This window comes from Giraffa tippelskirchi, chromosome 13, assembly GCF_054371585.1.
Source record: "Giraffa tippelskirchi isolate mGirTip1 chromosome 13, T2T-mGirTip1v1.2.pri, whole genome shotgun sequence".
Classification (NCBI taxonomy): domain Eukaryota; kingdom Metazoa; phylum Chordata; class Mammalia; order Artiodactyla; family Giraffidae; genus Giraffa; species Giraffa tippelskirchi.
The window spans coordinates 119,402,145-119,429,845 of NC_137287.1; the positions used below are offsets into that span (position 1 = coordinate 119,402,145).

Below are 27,701 nucleotides of genomic sequence, written 5' to 3' on the forward strand. Positions count from 1 at the left end.
TAGTGTTCTGAGGGCCACCAGACCCCGTGTCCAAGCCTGGCCCACCTCCCTCCTTGGGGTCTCCTCACATGAAGACCCCAGGCTTGCATGAGAGACCCAGGCTCCTCGCACTCCCTACCACCACGCTGGGCCTCCTCACATTATTGAGCCTGCAGCCTAGGGTGCCTGCAGGGGAAGCCCCAGAGGCTGGGTTGGGCCTGGATTCCAGCTTTGTGGCAAGTAGAGTGATGGTTCCTCCAAAGATGAACGTGAAAGTGTTAGTTGTTCAGTCACGTCCAACTCGGTGCAACCCCATGGACTGCAGCCTGCCAGGCTCCTCTGTCCATGGGATTTCCCGGCCAGAAGTCTGGAGAGGGTAGTCGTTTCCTTCTCCAGGGGATCTTCCCCACCCAGGGATAGAACCTGGGTCTCCTGCATGGCAGGCAGACTCTTTACTGTCTCAGCCCCCAGGGAAGAATGACGGCTCCTCCAAAGATGCCCACGTCCTAATCCCCAGCACCTGTCATTCTGTCGTCTTACGCGACAAAAGGGACTTGGGAAACGTGATAAAGAATCTAGAGATGGGGCTGTGTTTCTAATGAACATTTGTGTTTAAAAACAACTGAACTATATGAGGATGCTTCACTTTTATCCAGTTTGTTTCACTTTTTCTCTTTCATATTCAGTGCTTCCATTTAGTTCGTGTTTTCCAATTTCTCCATCTCTTTTTTTGTTGTTGTTATTTCTCAAGACTTTATCAGGCATAGTAGAAAAGCTTTTGTACACACACAAATATATATATAAACAGTATGTATAATATATCTATGTTAGAAAACTGATGAGTTTTTGCCTAGCTAAAAAATTTATGACTATTAAATCTGCTTGTTTGACTTAGTACAAATAGAAAGCTAGATTTCTAATTTATATTCACTCAAAACATTGATATAGTTCTATGTATCTTGGCATCTAATATTACTGCTAAAAGATTAGAAAGTTTATTATCTTAGAAATTTAAAAAAAATTTTAAAATTAGGCTTGACGTTTCTAATCCAGTTCTGAGAATAAAAAAAAAGGGGGGGGATCTGGAGATGAGAAGATTAGCCTGGATTATGCAGTAGGCTCAGTGTAATTGCAAGCATCCTTCTGACAGGGAGGCAGGAGGGTCAGAGTCAGAGAAGGTGAGGTTTGAGGGGAACCGAGGTTGGAGTGGTGTGAGCCAGGAATGTGAGTGGCATCTAGAAGCTGGAAAAGGCAGGAAACAGAGTCCGAGGAGCGAACCCTGTGTTTGATTTTAGCCTGGGGAGACCTATGTCGGACTTCTGACTTCCAGAGCCATAAGGTAACAAGTGTCTGTTATCTTAGGCCACTAAATTTGACATAATTTGTTATAGTAGCAACAGGGATGGAGAAGGGAATGGCAACCCACTCCAGTGTTCTCGCCTGGAGAATCCGTGGACAGAGGAGCCTGGTGGGCTGCTGTCCATCGGGTCGCGCAGAGCCGGACACGACTGAAGCGACTGAGCAGCCGCAGCAGCAGCAACAGGGAACTTCTAACTGGGCTCGAATCCTGGTTTGCCGTTTAATCGGCCATATGCCCTGGTGGGGTGACTTGCTGCTGCTGAGTCAGGGTTTTCCTGTCTGAAAATGGGGAACCAGGGCTCTGCCTCTGGGTGTCGTGAGCGGCCCGTCAGCGTGGCCGAGAAGTGTGAGCACAGCCCAGCAGCTCCTGGTGCCGATCGTCTAGCATCACCCTCACGTCTCTCTCCGTGTCGCCGAAACCAGCTCAGAGCCGGCTGAAAAAATCTGCCCACTGCTACACAACCTCAGGGATGAAGCCCAAACCTCTTACTTCTGACCCAGCATAACCCAACTTGCCTAATGATAATAATACTGCTAGTGCTTGTAAAGCATTTGGCATGTGCTAGGCATGATTCTTGGCACTAGTGGTAAAGAACCCGCTGGCCCATGCAGGAGACGAAATGAGACGAGGGTTCGGTCCCTGGGTCAGGAAGATCCCCTGGAGGAGGGCGTGGCAGCCCACTCCAGTATTCTTGCCTGGTGAATCCCGTGGACAGAGGAGCCTGGTGGGGTGCAGTGCATAGGATAGCAAACAGTTGGACACGATTGAAGCAACCTAGCAAGCACAGGAAGGCATGATTCTAAGCACTAATGAGATACTCAATTCGTTTAACGGTCACACTAACCCTATTGCTTTCCCAGTTTTCAGATGGAGAAAATTGAGGCCACGGGGTGAAATCACATGCCCAGGGTCCCTTGGAAGAGTGGTAGCTATGACGGTATTTGCTTTATTTATTTACTTTTGGCCACACTGGGTCTTCGTAACCGCACGTGGGCTTTCTCTAGCTGTGAGTGGGAGCTACTCTCTAGTTGTGATGCGCAGGCTTCTCTTGTTGCAGAGCCCAGGGCTCCAGGTGCAAAGGCTTCAGTAGTTGTGGCGCACAAGCTTCGTTGCCCCGAGGGATAGGGAATCTGCCTGGACCAGGGATCGAATCTGTGCCCCCTCCATTGGCAGGTCCTGAATCCTGTGGAAGCCTTAGGAGACGGGCACAACTGTCATTACTCCCATTTTACAGATGAGGACACTGAGGCCCAGAAAGGTGGTATTGGCTGCCCCAGGTCACAAAGTCAGTGAGTGGTGGATTCTAAGCCACGGGACTACCAGGGAAGGCTGCTATGCTGATATTTGGATGCACACTATTGTGCCCTGGGGCCTGGGCACTGACCACTGGACAGGGGTATGTCTGTATGTGGACAGACCAGGCCCCAGCGTGTAACTTGAGACTCAGTGGTCTTGGCATCCCCTCTGCCCACCATTTGGCCCAGGTGCAATTCTGGACTCAAGACTCCTGGTTCACAGCTGTAACCCAGGGTGCATTTATTCCACAGTTTCCAGCAGTGCCCACTCTGCACTGGGTACTGTGCCCCAGAGAAAACTCAGACTCCTCAGCTGAGCCTCAGACCCTGAGGACAGATGAATATGCAGCCATCACAGCTCAACAAGAGACGGCAGGAGCTGGGGGGAGGGGAGAGGTCGGGGGGGGGGCGTGTGCAAGGAGGGTCCTGAGGAAGTGGGATGCTGGCCCAGCCAAAGACAAGGCCGAGTGTGTTCTACGTGAGGGACAGCTCAGGAAGGCCCCGGGAGAGAAGAACCTGTGTGTTCAGGGAACTCTTTGCGGTCACATGTGGCCAGAGTGCTGCAAAGAAGGCTTGACCACTCACTGTCTTTGTGACCTGGGGCAGCCCACACCAGCTGGGCCTCAGTGCCCTCATCTGTAAAATGGGAGTAATGAGAGCCTTGCCCATCTCCTAAGGTTGTCTACAAGATTCAGAGCATTGGCACAAGCAGAGTCCTGTGCCTGGCCGCAGGCACGTGAAGGACCATGAACCAGCGCGGTTGCTAGGATTATATGAGCATGAGCTGCCCAACCTGCTCATTCTTCCCCTTGTACTCAGATCCTTGGATGCAGAAGCCCCGGAGCCCTCATATTCACATTCATGGGGTGACTCAGGAGGTAGCAAGTGAGGAGCTACTGCTCCCCAGGACGTCAAACCAACAGACTGGTGCTCCTAGCATCCCAGACCTGGGACTCCAGACCAGTGACCACGGTCCCCGTGTTGCCCTGCTTCCAGTGGCCTCAGCCACCTGCCCGGCTTTGTGCGCTCCAGTTCCCACTGGTCCTTTCATGTGTAACATCTGTCTTTCTTCCCCTTGACTCACTTGAACTTTCTCCACATCTTGACCCATCCTGGTTGTGAGTCACATTTGATCCTTGAATTTCTCTCTTGTCAAAGGCACATTAAAACTATCTGAGCGCTTGCTGTGTGCCTGGCATTTCTGTTCATTCATTCACTCATTCATTTATTCAGCAATGGCTGTGGGCACCTCCCAGGGGCCTTGGAACTCATCAGTGCACCATAAAGATTCCCGCCTGGTGGAATTCACGCTGTGGAGGGGAGAGAGGAAGAGGAATAGATAATAAACCTGCCAAGTCTCCAACCCGTTCTCACTGCAGCACCGCAGCAATCCCAGGAAATGTTTGTTCCCATTTTCCAGGTGAGACAACCAAGGCTCGGAGCCGGGAAATCACTTGCTCCGAGTCACACAGCTAGGAATTCGAACACACACCAAGTTCTTAACCTCCCTGGGAGACTTTCTACAGAGATAAAAGCCATTGGCCCGGTTCTGCCTGCAGCGCGATTGCGAAGCATCTCAGCGTCCCAGGTTGGGGGTGCTGGTGCCCAGGGGCTGAGCTCATTCCCGTGAGTCCACAGGCAGGATGAGCTCTGCCCTCCCTCCCAGCAGCCTCCAAAGGGGAAGGCCAAGTACACAGTCACTCTCTGGCCAGAGCCGGTGGGAACAGGACGTCCCAGTCCTCTTGCCCTGGCCAGGCCCTGTGAGCTATTTTGAGGCACGTTTATTGATGGGACATGGGTGCCCGGCTGGACTCCTGATTTCAGAGGAGCAGCCGCAGGCTGGCCTAGGACGGCTCTACCACTCCACGCCCCGCCGGGGGGGCGCCAGCATCCGTGTCCTGTCCAGGCCCCAGGCCCAGGGTGCAGCCTGAACTGGCTGGCTCCAGGAAAGGCAGGATTCCCAACTGGAGTGGACGGATACTGGGGGTCATGTGGATTATTGTTTCCCAGAATTCTGGCGCCTGATTCGATTCACAGGAGGCAGAACCCGGAATGAACCCAGAGTGAACACAGGGATGGGTTATGAGGTCAAATGCAGGGTTAGACAAATCCTAGCTGCATCCCCTATGACAACTTACCTTGGGGAAGCCAGTCAATTCTCAGAGGCTCAGATTCCCTGTCTGTAAAATGGAGTCAGTGATAGTTCTTACAGGGAAGGAATGGGATTTAAACGAGATAGTGTCTGCAGCTCAACGCCTACTTATACAGTAAGTGATTGATAATTAACAAATTTGCAAATAATGATTGACAGCTGACATCTACTGGGAGTTTGGCGTGAGCCAGGCCCCTGGGCTAAACTGTTGATCTGTTTTGTCTCATTTCATCCCCCAGCAACTCCAGGAGGCCTGGGACACTGTCACCCCTGTGTACGGAGAAGAAAATTGAGCTCAGAAAGATGACGTGCCCAAGATCAGACTGCAAATATGTGGCAGAAAACCTGCCTTTGAACTCAGACCTGAAGAAGAGGGGACAGGCAGACCCTAGTCCAGGGACGCCTCCCTGTCCCCCAGGACTGTACCTGAGATCGGTTGCAAAGTTCCCGTAAACACCGAGTCCCTGCCGGGCGGTGTTTACCTCAGTCATCCCTCAATCTGGGGAAGTGACCTCCTGGCCCTTCCACCTGATGGGAATCCATAAACCAACGTTTCCAGAATATTCCCTTGACCTGCCTCCCTCTCTTCAGAGTTATTTTGTTTCCCTAGTTAGTCGGTGAAAGTCTCCAAGAAACTGGCTGGATTGGCCCATGCTCTGAGCTGGGTAGGAGGGGTGTTCTGCCATGCACACTGGGGGCAGGGTGCTGAGGGCAGCGGTGGGCGCCGGAGGGCAGGGGGGCCTCCGCGTGTGCGACCCGAGGCCAGAGTGGGCGCAGTGCGTCCTTCCGCAGGCGTTCCTCGTGCCCTGAACCTGCGGACGGCTCTGCCCCGCGCCCTGAGGGTACGCTCCGGCCTCCTTTGGCTAAAAAAAAGCAGCCCTTTGAGAGATCTGCCCTTCTGGGCCCTTCCAGCTTTTTCTCCCACCCCGGGCCCCTCCGACACCATCCTCCAAAAAGACTGTGCCATTGCGCCCTGCTATGCCCTCCCCCTGGGAGGCCGTTATTCCATTCTCCACCTGCCAGATGCTTCTCCCTATCCGTCACAATTCCTCCACTGTGGACCTTCCCAGAACCCCCCTCCCGACCCCCCGGCAGTGTTGTCCCCCTGCCTGGGTGTTGCCATAGCAACCATGAGACACTGCCTCCAGAACCACCTTGTGCTCCTACTGGCAAGACCCTGATGTCCAAGTGGCGAGTGGTCACCTCCACACGGGCGTCACACAGACCCCTCAAATGTCACAGAGAACCTCAGAACCTCCCATCTCCCCTCCTAAAACTCCAGCCCTTTCCGCTCATCTTCCCCTTTCAGTAAATGGTGCCGCTGTTCACCCAGATGCTCAGGACAAAACCTGGGAGCCGTGTTTGATTCCCTCTTGCCCCACCCCACACATCCCATCCGTCCGAAGGCCTGTCAGCTCAGCTGCCGAATGTCAGTACATCCAGATCCGTCTTCTTGTGCCACCATTGTAGACACAGCACCACGGCACAGGCGGCCGCCACCCTCACGCACTTGACTGTGACTCCTGTCTCCTTCCTAGTCTCCAGGCCTCCAGCTTTGCTCCATCACAGCAGGAAGTACCTCTGTAAAAGACAAATTAAGTCAGGTGGCACCCCTGCGCAAAACTCTCTAGAATTCCTCTTAGAATAAAAACCTCCTCCTCTCCGAGGCCCATGAGACCTTGTATGGTCTGACCTTTGTCCCCCTCTGTTCCTGCCACACTCGCCTCCTCCCTGTTCCTGAACTAGAAAACGTCCCTGAACCTAGGCAGAAACTCATTGTTCTCTTTGCCCAAAACTTCTTCAACCAGATATCTGTCTACTTCGTTCTGTTACTTCATTCAGGTCTCTGCTCAAATAGCATCATCTCAGAGAAAACTTCCATGACCTGCTCATGTAAAATAGCCAGCACCTTCACCACCCACCCCTAGCCTACTTTATTTTCCTTCATTATGGTTGTCGCTATCTGACATATTACATACTATCAGTATAATTGTTTCACTATAGTTCGCTGCTAAATGTTTCACCGGCTCTCGGCAAGGAGGGAGCTCTGATGTTTACATTTGCCAATTTCTATGGTGTGAATTCTCCACCCGTGGCCAGTCTCAACTCCCAGCATGACTTCTCTGAAAGTGGAGTTGAGAAGAGATGTCTGGTGTCCTGCCATCAGATACTCTTTCCACCATATAGTATGGTGGATGATGCAGTTATTCTGTCAATAACCTCAAGAACGTAGAAAACTGTATGGCAATTAGAAAGTGGCGAGTTTTGAGTAGCTATTGCCTTTATCTGTATTATTAATTTAACTGTAAGTTCGAATAATTAGATTTTTCATGATGGCTGTGTAAAAGCCAGCTTGCAGAGTTGGCTGGCCAGGACAAGCCAGCTCCAGCACAACACGGGATACAGGCCACATGAGGGCAGAAATAGCAACCGTCTGTTCTCTGCACTTTCCCTGGGGTCTAGAACAGTAGAAGTGGCCCACAGTAGGTGCTCAGCTTGTATTTGGTGAACATTTTATAATGCATCTGTTTTCATTAGCAAGCACAAACGGCTTGCCCCCATCAACTTGATTCTGTGGGCAGAGTCCAGCCTACAAATGGCTTTCGTTTGGCTCTCAGAATGTTTTTAACATTTTTTTAAAAATTCATTGCCAACATTTAAAAGTCATGAGATTTTTGCATGAAATTCCACATAGACCTGGATTTACAGCCTCTCTTGAAAATTCTGAGGCTCTCAGCACACCAGGCCTGCTCCTCTCATGATGACAGAGGTCAGAGCTGGGGATTGACCATCGCCTCCACACGGGCTCGAGCTTGCCGGTTCACGGAGGTCCCCTCCCTCCCTGTCGCCTCACACCAGGCCCACTGCATTCAGTTACACGCCCTGCTGGCCCTGTAGATATTCGAGTTTGGGGGGTTTTTTAAGTTTATTTATATATTTGGTGTTCCAGGTCTTCGTTGCAGCACGCGGGGTCTTTAATTGCAGCATGCAAACTCAGTTGAGGCACGTGGAATCCCGTTCCCTGACCAGGGATCGAACCTGGGCCCCCTTCTCTGGACCACCAGGGAAGTCCCGAAATCTGAGTTATAATTGCCGTCTTAGCCTCCATTCTAGCACTTGTCACCATGTCCCCTCCAGGCTGAGGCCACCTTGAGGACAGACTCTGTTAGTTTGGCCCCCGGGGGCTTCCATTTCTGCTACAGGGCCTGGCACACAGTAGGCTCACAGGCCCTGGAATTTGGTGAAAAGTTTGTTGTCAAACGAATCCCAAACCCTCAGCTCCCCTAAGTGGGGCATGCACTCGATCCAAGCCCCGACCGGAATGTGACAAAGAGGTTGGCCCAGGCCAGGGTTTTAAAAATACCCAGGGCTGGTCAGCTGTGAGCACTTGGAGGTGTTGAAACAAACGGGCAGCGTCTGGCCAGAGGCCAGCCCCCCAACTTTGCTGTGTGCAAACGTGGGCTCATAGGAGGGGCCGTCGACAGCTCCTGGGGGTGGTGGAGCAGCAGGGAGACCGGGCTGCAGCCCCTTCCCCCGGCGCCCTGCTTGGGAAAGTTTATAAGCAGGGAAAGTTTATAAACAGTGCTCGGTTTATAAACAGCACTGGGCGACGTGACATAATTTCGCAGAAAGGGCTACGGGGCAGAGTGTGAACACAGGGCGGCTCTCCTGACGTTTCCTCGCTGCGGTCTCCCAGTGTTGAGAGCCGGGGTGTTGCTCTCCCTGTGGTCTCCCCGCAGCCTTCAGAGTCACTGCCCAGCCCGCCGGAGTCACAGTTAAAAATAATGCTCCCAGCATAGTCCCCTGGGGGACAGCCAGCCCCAGGGGACTGGACCAGGGAGGACAGAGTGGTGATCGAGGGCCCACTGGGTGCCGGGCACTTCCGAGACCTCTGCTCACTGAGCCTCACGATGGCCTTGAGAGGGAGGGATCATCATCCCCTGCACAGATGGGGAAACTGAGGCCAGGGAGCGATGCAGTCGCTGGTTCAGAGTTCCCTGCTCAGCTGGTGGCAGCATTCAGATCCATGAGGCCAGCGTGTCAAGGAGTCAGGGGCTCAGTGTTTTGCTTTGCTGGGTCCCGAGTCCGGGAAGAATGTTCAGGCCTCAGCAGGTACGGGGACAGCCCCCACTTAGTGTGTCCAAACCCTGCTCCTCCCACCGAGATTTTGGAGTTAGGGACACACGCTGATAGATCAACTGAGTATGTTGCATTCTAGATGTGTCTCCTTAGCAATCAGTGCTAAGAAGAAAAATACATCAGGGAAGGGGATGGTGCTCCTCGGAGAGGTACAGCTCTACATGCGGGAGCAGGGCTGGAGCAGGCCTCGCTGAGCAAATATTTGAGGACAGACTTGAAAGACATGAGGGATTGGGCAATGCGGATAACTGGAGGAAACGCATTCCCGGCAGAGGAAACAGCAAGTGTGGTAGCCTTGAGGCTGGGACGTTGCCTGGCATATGTGAGGGCGAGGAGGAAGCCAGTGTGGCCAGGGCAGCGTGGGAGACGGAATCCTTCCTGCGATGTGCAAAGCTTTCCTCTGGGGTCCACGGGAGCCCCGGAGGGTCCTGAGCAGCTGGGCAGAGGCTCTGGAAGGATGCCCCTGACTGTGTGTGGAGAGCAGCCTGTCACGGCCCGGGAAGACGGGTGGCAACCAGAGAGGAGGTGACTGCAATGGTCCAGGCGGAAGGGGATGGTGACCAGGCCCAGGGGAGGGCACTGCAGGGGGGACGTGGAGGGAAGCTCACGATCTCACATTCTAGATCTGTTCTAAAGGCGGACAGGACACCCTGCTGGACCAGATGGAGCAGAAACCAAGACATCAAGGGCGGCTCCAAGGTTTCAGGCTGAGTGGCAGGAAGGACGGAGCCTCCCCCTTAGGGAGGTGCAAGCACTGTGCCGGCTCCCAGGGGAGGACGGATGTGGGTGGGACAGCCCTTCCTGGGGCCACGGGGGACCTCAGCAAAACCCTGCCCCCAGTATGCGGGCCTAGCTTTCTAACAGCCCCCCAGTTCAGATCAAGATCCTTCCCCTGTCCCCCCTTCCATCCCTGGCACAAACTGCTGGTACATTGTGCAGAAGCCACCACATCTCCTCTCCCCCTCAACCCCTGAAGAGCAGCAGACTCTTCTGTGAGCCCTCATCGTGTGCCTGCCAGGGTCCTATTCTTTACCTTTGTGAATTCGTTTGATCATCACAGCAATTCAAAGAGGTGGGGACTATTATTTGCATCTACTTCATGGATGGGGAAACTAAGGCCCAGAGAGGTTAAGTCACTTCAGTCTTAGATCACAGCTAACAAGGGGCAGAGGCAGGGTTTGACCCCAGGGCTCATGCTCTTAATCACGCTACTGTCTCAAGAGCTGCTCACCATTGACCATGAAGAGTCAAACTGGAGGACTGGGGTTGGGGGAGGGGGCCTCAGTTACCCCTCCCAGCATCTACCCCATGCTGTATCTCTATCCTGCACATCAACTGAAGGGGTGGATATCATGATGATTGTGCCCATTGTACAGATGGGAAAACTGAGGCTCAGAGAGAGGAAGTGTCATGTCCAAAGTCACACAGCCAAAGCATGAGAACCCAGGGTTCTGGGGCTCCAGAGCCCGTTCTGTCCCCATGTCCACTCTACCCGTGCATGTCACCTGCTTCTTGCTCTGGTAGTGAGGGAGGTGTTCAGAGGTGCGAGGGCCACGTTGAGTTTCCTTCCGACTGGTGGGCAGAGGATGAGGAAGCAGGCTGAGGATGTGGAGAGGTAACTCGGGGACAGCACAGCTCTTTGGGATTCTGTCTGACAACGACCAACGTTTCTGAGGCCAGCGCTGGGCCAGGCTTGGGGGACGTGGGGGCAGGAACACACAGCTGAGTGTGTGAGAGAGGTCGAGGCCCTAGAGCCTCCGACGGCACAGGAAATGGTGGGGTTGTCACAGGAGCTCACATCGAGAGCGGCCCGGGGGAGCAGGTGCTTGTGAACCTCTGCTTTGGGCGGCCTGCTTCTCTCTTCAGAACTTGGTTTCCACTTCTGTGAAATGGGTTGATAATGCGTGCCTCAGAAGACTGTTGTCAGGACTCACATTGTGAGGTGCCTTGCTCCCTCTCTAACCGGCCGCCACGGTCTTTGAGGATGGGAAGAGCACAGCAGGAACAAGCACCTCGCAGATGGTCTGGAGACGCGGAATCTGCTGGGCACACGGAGCAAAAAACGAAATGCTCTGTACACTTTCTTTACCTGCGACGTGAATGCTTTCCATCCATGTCATACGCACACAGAAGCTCGCAAACCCCTGATGAGGTGAGTATCAAGATCATCTTAATCAGGGACTTCCCTGCTGGTCCAGTGGCTAAGATTCTGTGCTCCCTAAGCAGGGGGCTGGGGTTCAATTCCTGGTCAGGAAACTAGATCTCGCGTGCTGCAACTAAGCGCTGGAGCCGCCAAACAAATTTTTCAAAAAAATCGTCTTCAATGAACAGATAAGAAAACTGATGCCTGGTTAAGTTATGAGACTTAACGAGGGTCACTGAGCTGGGAAGGGGTGAAGTGGGAATTCGAACCTGACTCACTGGGCATCCCTGGTGGCTCAGACGGTAAAAAAATAAAAATCTGCCTGCAATGCAGGAGACCGCGGTTCTACTCCTGAGTCAGGAAGATCCCCTGGAGAAGGAAGTGGCAACCCACTCCAGTGTTCTTGCCTGGAGAGTTCTATGGACATGCCACGGGCTCACAAAGAGTCGGACACGATTGAGCGAGTAACGCTTTAACTTTCTTTCACTCTGCCTCCTTAGCTTTGCCTCTCGTATTACAAAGCTGAGATCACAACAACTTAGGTTTTTCTTGAGCACTTATTGTGTGCCGTGGGCTATGCCGAGCACGTCACATATTAATCTAGACCTCCAGTGGTTGAGACAGGTGCTGCTTCCGTCCCATTCTACACACGAAGAAAGAGGTTAAGTAGCTTATACAAGGTCAGACGCTCTGGCCGTATGGCCCTTGGTCTTAGGCCACCGTGCTCCACGTGAGAGGGTCAGCACAGTGCCCAGCACCCAGTGAGCACTTAATACCTTGTTCACCCTTGGAAAAGGATCCGGAGATAAGCGGGCCTTTCCCACTCTAAGCCACGCTGAGCGCTCGCCTGAGAATTCACCGTTCCCTCTTCCCACCCCTTCCTGCCAGTCTCGCCCGCCAGAGGAGAAACTGCCTGTGGGCCCTTTTCCCGTCTCCCCCTCCCCCCGGGGAGGTTCTGTGCTGCGTCCACCGGGTCACAGGGCTGCTGGCTGGAGGGCTGGCGAGAAGCCGAGTTTGACCAGGTTATCAAGTTTCGTGGTCAGCCACCTTCGCCCCTGACCAGAGCTGTCTTTCCAAAACAGAACATTCAGTCACCGCCCGTCCCTGTGCTCAGCTGTCCTTGCGCTCCTGACCTCGCTTCCTGCCCACCCGCCCATTTGTTTTTCTCTCCCCCCCAGTATCCTTGTCTCTTACTGACATCTCGCGAAGATGACCAGAGCAGGCAAGACAGAGTCAGAGAGAAAGAGAAGTTGAGAGGCCGAGAACAGGAGAGAATCGGAGAGATTGTCAGGTACTGATGGATAAAGACAGAGACAGGTCGCGAGAGAGATAAAGAGAGGGTTCAGACAGAGGTGGAGAGGCAGAGAGAGGGAGAGAGGCAGAGGGAGCCCCGCAGACACCTCCTGCCTTTCTGCCCCGCAGACACTCCCTGCCTTTCTGCATCCACGGTTTCGGGTCTCCTTGCTGTGGATCTGAACCTTCTCCCAAGTCCGCGGCATCTCCTCCCGCCACCCCCCGCCAGCCCCTCCCCCACCCCATGCACAATTCCTGCCCAACTCCTTCCCACACTCCTCCTCCAGGAAGTCCTCCCTGCTCCCACGGTACCCTAGCTGCCTTTCTCTCACCAGGCTGGTGCGGTCCACGTATTGGTGTGTCTCCTCCACTGGTTGTCCACTCCTCGAGGGCAGGAACTGGGTCTGCCTGGCTCGTGCGGCACCTCTTGCACCCAGCACAGTCTCTGACATGCTTGGTGCTCCATGTACACTGGCCAAATAAAGTACTAAACCAGCTGCCTTTGCATCACCTCAGAGAAGCCCTCCCTGATGGTTCTGATCACTGTCTGTGTTTCACCGTAGGATTATTTGCTGTAGGGTCTGTGTCCCCTCTGGTCCGAGGAAGGCGGAGTCTGAGTTTGTTATATTCATTCCCCTTTTTTTTCTCTCCAGTGCCTGGATGAGTGTCTGGGACAGAGTAGGTGCTCAACTATTGGGGGAAGGAATGAATACCCAAGTGATTTAACTGCTAGATATCTGAAGGGGGTTTTATTATTATTATTATTATTAATTGTCATTGGAGTATGGTTTGCTTTACAATGTTGTGTTAGTTTCTGCTGTGTAGCAAAGTGAAGCTCTCTGGAGGTTTTGAATCTTATGTCCTAGTCCATATGAATCCAGCTCAGAGTCTTCCTGTTGCCATTCTGATCAAGCCCTGAGTCCTTCCTAAGGCCTGCAAGGCTCTGCCTGCTCTGGCCCCTGCCGCCGTCTCTCTCCGCCTTGCTCTGTCCTTCCCACACCCCCACCGCCACCCACATCACTGTTCCCCAGGGCACCATACACGGTAGACAGTCTCAGCACCCCCAACACCCCCATATGTCACGCCAGCAGCTTCGTTGTTTTTCTTCTGTGAACAAGACTGCCTAGCAAATGGAGCACATTTGTACGAACAACCTCAATGTCACCAGTGGACCTTGGTCACTGTGGGACAGTCTCCAAGGTTCGGCCGGCCAGCTGCCCAGGGCCTTATCCCAAGGCAGAACTTGAGTCCTAGCCTCCAGAGGGCTGCCTGGGTGGGAAGGGGGTGTCCCAGGGGGCCCTGAGTCTGACCTTCCAGTCCTGCAAGAAGGGAGGAAAGAAAGTCGTGGGGATCCCAGGAAAGCAGTGCTAACTGAGGAGACCTGTCATCCTCTGGGCTCAGACCTGGCCCCAGCTCCTCTAGAAAGCTCCACTGGCTGCCTTCCTCGCTTCCGGGGACCCCTGCTCTTACCCTCATCATATCATAGCAGCTCGTATCACGTTCTGCTGAAATTCTCTATTGGACTGTTTCCTCCACTAGACTGTGCTCCAAGTGGTTAAGGCCAAGTCTTTTATATCTTGGTGTCCCCAGGGCTCAGGTCTGGCATTTGGGAGGCATCGGTGAACACATGCTGAATGAGAAAAAGATTACTGAACAAGTACTTCCTGCCTTGGTTCATATTTACTTCTGTCTCTATCACTAGGACGTGTGCCCAAGACCTCACCTCCTTTATCTTTGTTCTGCAGCATCTATTGCTGCTCAACCCAGAGGAGGAGGTATGGAACATGTGTGGAAAAAATGACTGAATGAGTTCTTCCTATACCATCCCTCATATCTGTCTCTCCCATCATACTGTGAGGCCAAGCACAAAGTCTTGTTTGTTTCTAGTGTCTCTGAGTCTAGCATAGTGCTCGGCACAAAGGGGATAGTTAGTATGCTTTTATTGAGTAAATGGATGTATAGATGGATGATGGACAGATGAATGATGTTTGAATTTATGGATCAGTGAAGAAGAGAATGGAAGGCTGGATAGAGTTGAGTAAATAGGGTAGGTGGATAGAAGTGTGGGTGGATGGATTGATGGGTAAAATGGATGGATGGATGGAGAATGATTGAATTTATGGATCAGTGGAGGAACACATGGAAGGTTGGAGAGAGTGAATAGGACAGGGGGATGGATGTGTGAGTGGGTGGATTGATGGCAGATAGATACATGGATAGATGGAAGGTGGGACAGAGAAGTGCTACAGTCCAGGTTGGGAATGGCGGGAAATAACGTCTTACACTGCCCCCATCCCAAAGTCACCATTTTAGAAGAACTAAATAAGGTCGAAGAATGAGTCAGCTAGAGTTTTCATGTGAGGGATATTTAGCAGGAAAAAATTAATATGAGAAGGAAGAGCCTCTGAGCCTCTGAAATTCTCAAACAAAATCCTGCAAGTTGGTTATGCTTTCTTGCAGTGTTGACATGTTATTTATTGCGAGCTTAACATATGTAGTGCCTCTGGGTTTCATCTGGAAGTGGGAAGAAGTCTGAGATGCCGACCCTGACTCGGAGTGTGGTCAGAGTCAGATACAATGGTGCTACATCTTCAATGGGTCTTCTTGGTGGAAGCTGAGTGTACTCCGAAGAACAAAGGTTTTGGAGATAAACAGTGGGTTTGTATCCCGATTCCTTCTCTGTGTGGCCTCAAGCAAATTGCTTGACCTCTCCAAACCTAGGATTTGCTCATCCTACCTTGTAGGATTGTTGCCAGCCCATGCTTATGAAATGCAAGGCCCAGGCCTGGATTACAGTAGGTGACTGATAAACAACTAGGTGGGCCTCAGCTTGTAACACTGGCTGAACTTCTTAACTTTTCCATCCCTGCCTTTCAGTGCAATGCTATCCTCCTGCATTGAGGACCGTAAACCAGGGAAGAGCTGGCGTTGACGCATCCAGTGCACCTGGATTCAAATTCGGCCTCCTCCACCCCCCCCCACTGCCCAGTTTCAGACAATCCCCTGGGCCTGTCTGAACTTCAAGTCCCACATCTACCTCCAAGGCCTCCTCGCTGTTTCTCAAACACAACTGTTACGCCTGCACCCAAGCTGCGAGAAAGGCTGAGAAAGTGAGTTTTCTCGTGTCTGCTGTGGGGAGACGTGGGCTCCCCAGGTTGACGCTCTGCACACAGATCTGCGCTGAGACACAGTGAGGGGTGGGGAGGGTGTCTGGAAAGGCAGACAGAAGACATGGGCGTCTCACCGCGTCTGGAAGAGGAGTTCCGTCCCACGCTGTTTACATATGACTTTATGTAACATATTTATTCATTTATTTTCTACTCTATTCTCTCAACACTGCTATTGTCAGTTTCATGAGGGGAACTTCTGTGTCCTCAGGGACTGAAGCCTAGTCCGGCACACAGTTTGTGTTAAATAAACGTGTTGGATAAATGAGTGGATAGATGATTGGATGGATGGATAGATGATTGGATGGATAATGGATGAATTGATAGGTAACTAGCCAGGCATAGAGGAGCCTGGTAGGCTACAGTCCATGGGGTTGCTAAGAGTCGGATACGACTGAGCGACTTCACTTTCACTTTTCCCTTTCATGCACTGGAGAAGCAAATGGCAACCCACTCCAGTATTCTTGCCTGGAGAATCCCAGGGACGGTGGAGCCTGGTGGGCTGCCGTCTATGGGGTCGCACAGAGTCGGACACGACTGAAGCGACTTAGCAGCAGCAGCAGCAGCCAGGCACAACAGAATTAATTAAAGAGCTTAAACACAAACACACACACACATGTGCCTAAACCTTGCTCCAAAAATGAAAATAAAAGCCACCACTCAACCTATGCTTACTGTGCACCAAGTCCCACACTCAGCCTGTGACGTGGGACATTTCGCTGAATCCTCGTGGCCATCCTCTGAGGGGGCAGCTAACGCTACCCTTTTTCCAGAGCACAAACCTGAGGCTCAGAGAGGTAAAGTCACTGACCTCAGGTCACGTAGCCACAAAGTGGAGGAGCCAAGAGTCAAGTTAAGATCAGTTTGATTCCGAAACCCAAGCCTGACCTGACCGGATCAGTGGGGCCACGGGGGACCCTGAGGTTTTCAGTCCCCAGGTGGTTCTGACGTGCGGTCGGGACAAGGACCCCGGGGCCAGACCAGCAAGGTCTGGGGACAGCAAGCCGCCTTTGTGGCCAGCTGCTGTCTCCTGCTCTGCCTTGCAGCCTGTTTCCTCTTCTCTGACGTGGAGGTGATGGCAGCGCCGACCTCGGGGTTTCGGGTGGAGGCAAGGCGCGGAGCAGAGCCCCACAGGGTAGGAAGCTCAGGGCAGACACCGGCCCGCGGGGGCTGCTGGCTTCATCACCGCGCGGGCCCCGTCGGCCGTCCTGCGCTTTCTCCCAGCTCCCCTGGGCACAGACACATTCCAAACCCCTAGTTTAGAGCTTGAGATAAGAGGCAGGAGACCTCTCAGGGCATCCAGGAGGCTAGGAAAGGGCGGCGCAGGGCTGCTGTAGCGACTCTATGCTCAGAACACGTGTCCACTGGCGTGTGACCCCGCTGACCACTACCATGCGGTTCATGACAGCAAAAGCCAGGAAACAAGCTCCACGGTAGTAACAGCTGGCGCGTGTTGAGAGCAACGCTTCTCAATTCAGAACCAATGACGTCTGGGGCTGGGTAGTCTCTGTAGGGGCTTCCCTGGTGGCTCAGATGGTAAAGAAGCTGCCTGTAATGCCTGAGACCCAGGTTCAATCTCTGGGTCGGAAAGATCCCCTGGAGAAGGGACCGGCTACCCACTCCAGTATTCTTGCCTGGGAAATCCCATGGACAGAGGGGCCTGGCGGACTGCCGTCCAGGGGGTCGCAAAGAGTCGGACTTGACTGGGCGACCGAGCACAGCACGCAGCACCGTCCCTGGGGAGGGAACGTGTTCTGTGCACTGCAGGATGCTAACAGCATCCCTGGCCGTGGTCCACTAGACGCCGGTAACGTCTTCCCTGCGCCGGTGGTAAAGGTCTCCCGACACTGCCGCATGTCCCCTAGGAGGACAGAATCACCCCAGAGCATCTGGTGGAGAGCCTGCTCTCTGCGGGAGCCGCTTCCTCATCACACCCAGAGGCGGAGGCTCTCCTTCCTTCCCCAGGGTAGATGCAGACATGGGGAGGCAGCTGGTTTGTCCCCAGTCACGGAGCTGGCCTTTCAGCACAGCTGTGATTTGAACCTGTGATAAGTCCCAGGGCTCTTTTTTTCTAGCCACTTTCTATGGGTTCCTTGGTTTTCTCTCTGTTCACAATCATGTCTGTGACTCGAGATCGTTTCATTTCTTCTTTCCCCATCTGGCCACCTTGGCACATTCAAGGAAAAAAATTGCATGGCATGAACTATGGCTCAGGTAGATTCTATAATCTGCACAGGGATTCTTCCAGGAACTTAGGTCTGCTCAGTTATTGACATTCCGAAAAAACAGTGAAAGGAAAACTGACATCTCTGACAGGACTCCCCACCAAGGCTAACTTTCCAACAGTTTTGTCCTTTGAGCAGCTTTCTCTGTTTAGGAATTTTGTTGTGCAGTTGCAGTCACACTCTTCATACAATTTCAAACCTTGCTTTTCCTAGACTCCACAATTTTTTAATGTTATTGCAGAATCCTCTTGGACGTTATTTTAATTGTTGTTATTGTGGCAAAGACCCACGTTTCCCTCTAATTCTCTGATCTCTCCCTCTTTAATAATACAAATTCTCAAATTTTAGCCTTGCAAGTGACCCCCCAGAGAAAAAGCTACATTCCCCAGCCCTTTTTTTTGGCTAGCCCACGTGGCGTGTGGGATATTAGTCCCCCAGTCAGGAATCGAACCTGTGCCTTCCGCATTGGATGCCTGGAGTCTAAACCGCTGGACCACCAGGCAAGTCCCTCCCCAGCCTCTCTTGCAGCTGAGTGTGTCCATGTGACAAGTCCCGGCCAATGGGATATAACGTCCGAGTCCTTACCAAGAGGTTGCCTGTGCTTTTTCTCCCATCCTCCTCGCTGGCTGGAATGCAGAGCTGTGGCCAGAACTGAGCGGCTGTCTTGGGCCATGGTAGAAACCCAAGAGAAAGGGAACACGCATCCCTGACAGATGTATGAAGCCACCCAACTAGCCCTGGACTAACACCTCCACACTTCTTTCGTGTAAGAGAGAAAAACAAACTTTTCTCTCACCTGTTATTTTGGGTTTTTTTTTTGGCCACTCAAGGATGTACCTAACCCTGAGTATCCCACTAACATTTCGCTGGAGGAATCAGTTCTTGTCTTCTTTTTGGGATCATTGCCTAGTTAACTGAACCCATTCCCTGGTCACTGGGTGTCTAGGTAGCTTCTGACGCCTCACTACTCTACATAATTCTACTGTAAACATCTCTGTACATTTTTCACCATTTGTGATTATTTCCTCAGTATAGAATTCCAGAAGAGGGATTTAGGAGTCAAAGAACATGAATAATCTTGTTGTTGTTCAGTCGCTAAGTCACGTCTAACTTCGTGACCCCATGGACCGCAGCACGCCAGACTCCTGTGTCTTCCACTGTCTCCCATAGTTCGCTCAAATTCACGTCCACTGAGTCGGGATGCTATCCAACTGTCTCATCCTCTGCCGCCCCCTTCTCCTTCTGCCTTCTATCTTTCCCAACATCAGGGTCTTTTCCAATGAGTTGGCTCTTTGCATCACGTGGCCCAAGTATTGGAGCTTCAGCTTCAGCATCAGTCCTTCCAATGAACATTCTTAATACCTGTTAGTACTTGTCATCCCAGGGGGACCACAGAGTTAGAACTGAGGGCTCTTCAGGCAGGAACAAGGCCCAGGTCTTCTGGAAGGGCTGTCCAGAAAGGAGCCTGCTTGCTCTCCTGGGACCCCTCCCAATGCGTCCTTGATGACTAGGTCCATTCTCCTTCACACCTCTTGTCCTGCCCTTCTCTGATTATTCATCTCTAACAGGCGTGTCTGACTGGTGGAGCCCCAAGCCCCAGGCCTGCACCAAGCTGCAAGGGAGGCTGGGAATGCACGTCTTCTGGCGTCTCTGCCTGGGAGCTGTGGCCACTAGGGTAGGAACGTCCCTGACATGGAGGATGCAATGTGCAGGGCAGCCGGAAAGTAGGGCAGTGCTTAGTTCCACAAGCAAAGACCCAGCTGGGCCTGTGGGAGGAATGCAGAGAGGTTTCTGGCATCACTTTTTCATTTCTTCTCCACTTATGATGAAGGAACAGCAGGCAATAAAGGCGACAAGGATATCATTCCCGGTTGTGTCAGCCTCACAGTTAACCCAGCTCTGCAAAAGCTGAGTGAGAACATGTCACCCACACCTGTCAGGACACAAGCCCCTTTCTCTCTCCACCACCCGAGGCCGACAAGTCAACCTGGATGTCCTCATCCAGCTGTAGTCGTGTCTCTGACCACTGACCACACTCCCTAAGGGGAGGGCCTGTTTGCCTTACCCACTGTAGTCCTCCCAGCACCCAGACAGGCTCTGGCACACAGAGGGTGCTCAACAGATAAATCTTGAATGAATGAATAATGGCAGTCAGTTCTCAGCCTTGGAAGGAAGCTTAGAATCTTGGAATTAGCATTTCTTGATTCAACCAATATTGAACGCCTACAGTGCTCCATAGGTTGAGCACTGAAAAATTGATGCTTTCTAACTGGTGGTGCTGGAGAAGATTCTTGAGAGTCCCTTGGACAGCAAGGAGATCAAACCAGTCAATCCCAAAGGAAATCAACCCTGAATAAGTCATTAGAAGGATTGATGCTAAAGCTGAAGCTCCAATACTTTGGCAACCTGATGCAAAGAGATGACTCATTGGAAAAGACCCTGATGCTGGGAAAGACTGAGGGCAGGAGGAGAAGGGGGGGGGGGAGTGCAGAGGATGAGGTGGCTGGATTGTATTACTGACTCAATGGACATGAATTTGAGCAAACTCTGGGAGACAGTGAAGGACAGGCCTGACATGCTGCAGTCCATGGGTTCACAGAGTTGGACACAACTGAGCGACTGAGCAACAACAGTGACCAGGCTCTGTTTTAGGTGCTGGGGATACTGTAGGAAAGACAACAAGCACAGTCAGTGGGGATGGACACTAAATAATGAATATGATCCAAAATATGAATGTAACAAAACATAATGTGACATGATATTCATTGTTCAGTCCTTTACGACCCCATGGACTGTAGCCCTCCAGGCTCCTCTGTTCGTGGGATTTCCCAGGCAAGAATACTGCAGTGGGTTGCCATTTCCTTTTCCAGGGGCTCTTTCCCACCCGGAGATCAAACCTAGTTCTCCTACATTGCAGGCGGATTCTTTACTATTGAGCCACCAGGTAAAACTTTAGGAAGAAAGGAAGCTTTAGGAAGAAAGGTAAAATTGGGTAAATAACTTAGAGAGGCTAATTTCAAAAAAAATGGTTGTGAAGTCCTGTCTTAGAAGAGGACATTTGAGCAAAGACCTGAAGTAAGTAAGCCAAGAGAAGCGTATTCCAGGCAGAGAAAACAGCCAGTGCAAGGGCCCTGAGGTAGGAATGAGCTTGATACGTGCTGTTTGCAACAAGGCAGCCAGGAAGGCAAGGGTTATACCAAGTTTCCCAACTTCAGCAAATCTACAGAACACTTCACTGGCAACTGGCGGAAACAGTGGGATGGGAGTGGGATGAGTTTTTCACTCTTAAGCTTCTCTGGAAAAACATGTCAGGGAGAGACAGTAAGTCTTGATTTGTCCCAAAAAACCAATGAAGTGTCAGGCTGAAAGTAAACGGCCAAAGGGCTGGGGCACGGGTGGCTCATATGGAATTCGTTAACAGATCTGTGTTTGAAAAAGAATTTCCCAGTTCGGGGCAGAAGCCTCTGGTCAGCATCAAAATGATGTTTATTGTGGTGCCTCCGTGCAGACATGAAAAATGGAGATTTGCTGCCTAGCTAGAGATGTGGAAAGATATACCCGATATGTTAAGTGTGAAAAAATAGGTCACAGGGTAGTATAATATATTATGTAATCCCTTTAGGGAAGTTACCCATTCATTCATTCATGTGGAAAATATTCAGTACAGGCCTACTGTGTGTTGGCACCCTGCTGGCTGTGGGGGACGCAGACATGACATGACCCTCCCTGCCTCCTGGAACTTTCTGCACAGTGGAGAAGGCAGATAATGACCAGAATATCTAATCATCAAATACAAATATATCGTCACAAGCTTTGATCAGAGCTAAAAAAAAAAAGACACCTGGGATGGCAAGAATGTACACAGACATCAGGTGATGGAAAAAGCCTGAAAGGATGTGCTCCAAAACGTAAAGGGGAAGGAAGGTTTCAGGAGATTCCACTTTTCTTATCTTCCCCTTTCTTCTGTTTGTGTGTTCTAATTTTTTTAAGCAATGTCATACTTTATAATTAAGCGAATTGAAAAACACAAACAAACCCAAAATGAATAGAGGAATTGGAAGTCATGTGTCCAAAGATGATTTAACCCCAGGAAAGGAAGGAAGGACATGTGAGAATCTGCTAACTATGTTGGCTTCCAGGAAGCGGAGCCAGAGGCTGGGGTGGGAGAGACAACCTCATAGCTCACTGGAGGCCCTTTAAGCTGTTTGAGTATGCATGAATGAAAAAAAACAATAATAAAAATAAGTAAAGATATTTTAAAATGAAACTTCAAATCAGGTTTTATTTTTGTGAAAAATGAAAACGCATGCAAGAGTAGGATCTTAGGACAAATAAATTAACTAAGCCAAATTTCCACAAAAAAAATCTGCGTGTTTCTCTCTGGAGGGGGGCTTCTTGTTTTCATCTCCGTACTTTTCTGTATCTCCTACATTTAAAATTAGAAGAATAAAAAAGACAAGAAAAAAGACCTCTGTGCTTTGAAAGGCATCGTTTTGCTTGCTCTTCACAATAACTAATGTGCTTGTGTTCATTGTTCCCATTTGACAGATGAGGAAACTGAGACTCAGCTGATGAAGCCCCTGGCCAGAGGTCACACAGTTGGGTTGGACCCGGGTTGGTCTAACCCCCCAAAGTCTATTTTAAACCAGGATGCTCAGGTGCCCTTCGAGATGTCCTTCACGGAAATTGGCACTGCTTTTGAAAATCAGAGGGGGAGAAAACCAAACAAACCAAACAAGAAATATGACATTTTTTAAACCACTTCTTCAGGCTCTGATGGGGCCTGAGACCAACTGGGCTTGGGCAGGATTTCTCGGCAGGGGCACTGTTTGTACTTTGGGTGGGGTGTTCCTTCATGGTGCCTGGCCATCCCCCCCATCACTCCATGCAGGTCCCTGCCTTCTGAAGACCAACTGTGTTTCCCAGTCCTGCATCATCCAGACCCCCGTCTCTCTCCGAGGCTTCCCCTGTTGAAGACTGCTGGGGGTGGGGGCGCCCTGTGGTGATCCTGCGTTCCCGCAGTGGGCTGAGCACCTCCCAGGCTGTAAACCGCCTGGTAGAGTTGATCCTCCCCTCAGACTTGAGCCTCAGTGGTCCTGCTTTACAGAGACGAGGCTCAGAGAGGCTGGGTGACTCGCCCGAGGTCACACAGTCAGGATTCAGCCCTGGGTCTTGTCCCCAGGCTGTAGCATCTCCTCTTGGGGACCAGGCAGGGCCAGGAGCTGTCCCCAGCCCCCGGGCCAGGTGGCCGCCAAGCACTGCTGTCCACTCTCTGGCCAGTGGAGGCCAGGCGGGGAGGCTCGGAGCCCCAGGCTGCAGGGCTGGGCGGGCGCTGGGGACGGGAAAGCACGGCTCCCTCCGCTTGCCCGGCAGCGGCTGTGGCCGCCCGCCAGGCCCCGCCTGACGTCAGGCTCTGACCAGGGACATAATGTGCTGGCGTGGGGACAAGGGCTGGCTGCAGGGAGACGGGCCCGGAGGCGGGGCGGTCAGGGGGAGACAGGCAAGGGGGGAGCGAACAGGAAAGGGAGAAACAGACAGAGTTCAAGACGCAGAAACACAGAGAGGCGGAGAAGAGAAACACAGAACCAGAAAGAAGGGACCCCAAGGGAGGGAGTGGGGAGGGAGACCCAGGACGTGACAAGGGGAAATTGAGGTGGAAAACGAGAGACCCAGAGATGCAGAAAAACACCCATAGAAAGTGGTTTAGAGAAAGCTGCGGGCAGGTGATGGGGGACAGACAGACAGACAGCAGAGAACAGACGGAGAGGTGCAGAGGGGCGTGGGGTTTAAGTGCAAGCTTGGGAGACCCCAGACCTGGGCTGGATCGTGGCTCTGCCCTGGGGGCTGGTGACTCAGCACTTCCAGCCTCTGATTTCAAACCTGGGTGCTGGTACCCATGGTCACAGGCCTTGCTCATCTGGGGAGGGGGCAGGGTACCCCCTCCACAACAGGGATGGTGGGAGCCCACCTGCAGGAAGCCTTCTGGCAGCACTCGGCAGGCGATGAGAGCTGGAGACGCTGGAGGCCGCAACTAGAGAGGGTGGGCAAGGCAGGAGAGGGAGAAAGAGGGTGTGAGCAAGGGGAGAGGGGAGAGCTGCCCCCGCAGGAAAGAGCCCCCATTCCAGAGTGCCCCCGTCCCTGCTGCCTCCGGGCGCCCCCCTCCCACCCCCAGCATGACTCGGACACAAGGCCACTGTCACAGACCTTGGCCTGGCCTTGCCTGTCTCGGGGCCCAACCCCCTGTTTATGGGCTCGAGAAGGCCATGATCCCAGGGCCATCACGTCACCAAAGCCAAACAAGGCCAGGCCCCGCTCGCTGCTGGCCTTCCAGCCTTGTCACCCCTTATCCAGCTTAATTATTAAACGCCCCAGCAGGGCTGAGGGTCTGAGCCAGCTGCCCTCCCAGGGGTGGGCAGGGGTGACTGTGTGTCCCTCATTCATGCAGGGGCACACACAGTCTTGAGACCCCAGGCTGTACTTGCAAAGTGCCCTTTCTCTCACTTCCACTTTTCCCAGGAGCCACCATCACTTTCATTTTCATCCTCAGAGTTAGTAAGTTGAACCAGCTACTGGGTATGGGGCTCGGTCCCCAGCCCCCCTGACAGTCCCAAGATAGTGAGCGTTATTATTATTCCATTTTCCAGATGAAGAAACTGAGGCTCAGGAAGCTAGAGTCATTCTCCCGAGGCCACCTGTTAACTTGTTAAGTGGCAGAGCCAAGAGTCCAGCCTGGCCACCCTCTTGACCAGATAGCAGCTCCCATTTTCTGAGCAACTGTTGAGTGCCAGGCTGTGAGCCAGATGCCTTACCCACATCATCTCTTTCAACTGAGGTGGCAGTTCTCAGCCCAGAGTGATTTTTTTCCCCTCAGAAGAATTTAGGCTACATTGGGGGTCATTTGGGGTTGTCACAACTGGGGACATGCTCCTGGCATCTCACTGGTGGAGGTCAGTGATGCCACTCAGCATCCCTCCCCTCACAGGGCAGCCCCCACAGCAGAGTACGTGAGTGAGTGAATAAGAGTTCCTCAGTCGTCTCCAACTCTTAGTGACCCCATGGACTGTAGCCTGCCAGACTCCTCTGTCCATGGGATTCTCCAGGCAAGGATACTGGAGTGGGTTGCCATGCCCTCCTCCAGGGGATCTTTCCAATCCAGAGATGGAACCTGGGTCTCCCGCATTGCAGGTGGATTCATTCCTGTCTGAGCCACCAGGAAAGAATGCTCCAACCCTCAGTGTCCATAGCATGGAGGCTGAGAACCTTGCTGTAAGGTGAGGACAGGTGAGAGCCCCGCTGGAAGGTGAGGACAGGTGAGAGCCCTGCTGGAAGGTGAGGACAGGTGAGAGCCCCACAGTAGGGTGTGAATAGGTGAGAGCCCTGCCGGAAGGTGAGGGCAGGTGAGAGCCCCGCCAGAAGGTATGAATAGGTGAGAGCCCCGGGTGAGAGCCCCGCCAGAAGGTATGAATAGGTGAGAGCCCCGCCGGAAAGTGAGGACAGGTGAGAGCCCCACAGTAAGGTGTGAATAGGTGAGAGCCCCACAGTAAAGTGTGAATAGGTGAGAGCCCCGCTGGAAGGTGAGGACAGGTGAGAGCCTGCGGGAAGGTGAGGGCAGGTGAGCATCTGCTGTAACCCTGTTACAACCTCCAGTCGCAGACGTGGAAGCCGAGGCACAGACAGAGAGCCCCATTGCCGGGGCTCCCACCCCAAGACCCTGCTCTTCCCTCACGAGACCCAAGGCCACTCCTGACGGTTCTCCCCTTAGGAGACCTTACCTCACCTCTATTCCAGGCCCTCTGAAGTCCTTGCTTGACTCGTATAAAGAGGTCGCACTGTTTTTTCACATGTGAAGACACAGTTTTAATCACTGACTGGGGAAAGAGATAAGCCAAAAAGCCACCAGGACAGTCAGAATGTCTTTGAATGTGTCTGTATTTTCTTCACAACAGCACGGGGGACACTGGCAGCTGGCCTCACAGGGATGCGTGGGGCAAAGTTTTCCTGAGCACTGCCAGGTGCCAGGCCCTGTCTTTGGTGCAGGAGATACAGCAGAGAACCAGACAGACCAGCCCTACTGGGTCTTCAAGAGATAGCAGTGTTATGGGGATGGTGGATAATCAACAAGAAAACAAAGTGAAGACAATTTCAGACTGTGTTCAGACTGTGGGGAGAGGGAAGGGCTGTTACAGGGAGGGTAGAGTCCAAGGGGGCTTTCTGAGGAGGTGGGACCTGAAGGATAACAAGCAACTAGTCTTGGGAAGAGGCAGGGTGAAAGGCTCCAGACCCAGGGAATAGCATGTGCAAAGGCTCTGAGGCAGGTGCATGCGTGGAGTGTTGAGGCCCAGCAAGCAGGCATGGGTCTGGAGAGGAGCTTAGAGAAGTAACCAGCACACAGCTGTGTAGGGCTTTGTGACCACTGTAAGGGCTTTGCATGTGCTCTGAGGGAGCTGGGGGTTATAGGGTGATTTTAAGCAGAAAAGGCACAAGACTTAACTTAGGTTCTAATAAGATCCCTTTGGATGAATAATGCTCCCTTTCCAAAATACTTTCCTCTTAATCCCCCAGACCTTTGAACGTAACTTTGTATGGCATAAGGAACTTTGCAGCTATGATTTAGTTAAAGATCTTGAGCTAGGAAGATGATCCTGGATGATCTGAGTGGGCTCAACGGAATCACGGGAGTCCTTATAAGATGGAGACTGAAGGAGGTTTGACCATGGGAGAGGAGAAGGCAGAGAGAATGACAGAACCAGACTGAAAGGAGGCACGTTGAAGTGGGAGGAAGGGGCCACAAGCCAAGGAATGGAAGTCACCACTAGAAGTTGGAGAAGGCAAGGAAACGGCTTCTCCCCAGAGCCTCCGGCAGGAACCAGCCTTGCCAGCATCCTGACTTCAGCCGAGAGACTGATTTCATACTTCTGACCTCCAGAACTGTAAGTAAATAAATTCATGCTCTTAAGCCACGTAGTTTGTGATCATTTGCTACAGCGGCCGTGGGAAACTGATGTCGATGCCATGGGGAAGACAGAGGTGGGGAGAGTGGGGTGGGCAATGACGTGGGGAGAGTGAGGTGGGAGCTGGGGGACCAAGGCGGGGGCTGCTGCAGTAGTCCAGGCAGGAAGTGAGGGAGGGCAGAGAGAAGTGGATGGATTCAAGAAAACTTTAGGAACCCAAACAGGCAGCCTTGCTGATGGACTGGATGCTCGCAGCATGGGTGGGGGGGTGGTGGCTGGGAGCCAGTGTTTCTGGCTCACCCAGTCATCCCTGGGCTAGTGCCCAGGACACAGAGCTGGCCACCACGCAGTTCCTGCTCTGGAGAAGAATTCAGCTGGGGGAGGCCCAGGAATAGTTACAGGGTGATGGGGGAGACCAGGCTCAGCTACCCTAGAACCTCGCATCTCACACCATTCAGGTCTCTGCCACATCCTCAGGGAGGCCTCCCTGACCACCTTGTCTTAGAGAACCCCTCTCTCCATCTCTTTCTCCCCCTGCTTTGGCTCACCTCGTGTGTGTCTGTTTCTTTGCCATCTGACTCCCTTCCCTGCTCAATATCGGCTCCACAAGGAAGACTTGGTCTGACTTGTTAAGCACTGAATCTCAGCACCCAGCATCGGCCCACCTGAGAGGTGCTCAGCACATACATGATGAATGAATGAATGAATCCATGTTTCCCAACGAGGACACCAAGGAAAGTCAGAACAAGGGAAGTGACTAGCTCAGGGTCACACCGTGAATAAGTGTGGGACCAGGATTTGAACCCAAACTGATTCCAAAGTTTGCATTAAGTTGCCCACCTCCTTTTAATACCAATGATACAACCCGCGCTTGAGAGGTTTCCACATAGTGGGATGTAGTACTCTGTCCTTCATGAAAATCAGACACTCTACTTTTTAAAGTATTTATTCAGTTGGCTGTGCCAGGTCTTAGTTGCAGCATGCGGGATCCTCAGT

General features: G+C 52.4%; 3 long non-coding RNA genes across 3 annotated transcripts; 1 reads left to right on the forward strand and 2 right to left on the reverse strand.

The window, feature by feature from the left end:
- Window positions 1–6,123: 6,123 nt before the first annotated feature.
- LOC145533226 (uncharacterized) lies at window positions 6,124–13,755 on the reverse strand. Its single transcript, XR_014073925.1, has 3 exons — window positions 12,695–13,755; window positions 6,845–10,965; window positions 6,124–6,367 (listed from the first exon to the last, which is right to left on the reverse strand). It is a non-coding gene; the product is annotated as an uncharacterized LOC145533226 (long non-coding RNA).
- On the forward strand, window positions 12,255–15,794 carry LOC145533230 (uncharacterized). Its single transcript, XR_014073929.1, has 2 exons — window positions 12,255–12,360; window positions 15,240–15,794. It is a non-coding gene; the product is annotated as an uncharacterized LOC145533230 (long non-coding RNA).
- A 6,214-nt stretch (window positions 15,795–22,008) lies between these two features.
- On the reverse strand, window positions 22,009–24,002 carry LOC145531672 (uncharacterized). Its single transcript, XR_014072650.1, has 2 exons — window positions 23,959–24,002; window positions 22,009–23,785 (listed from the first exon to the last, which is right to left on the reverse strand). It is a non-coding gene; the product is annotated as an uncharacterized LOC145531672 (long non-coding RNA).
- Window positions 24,003–27,701: the final 3,699 nt, after the last annotated feature.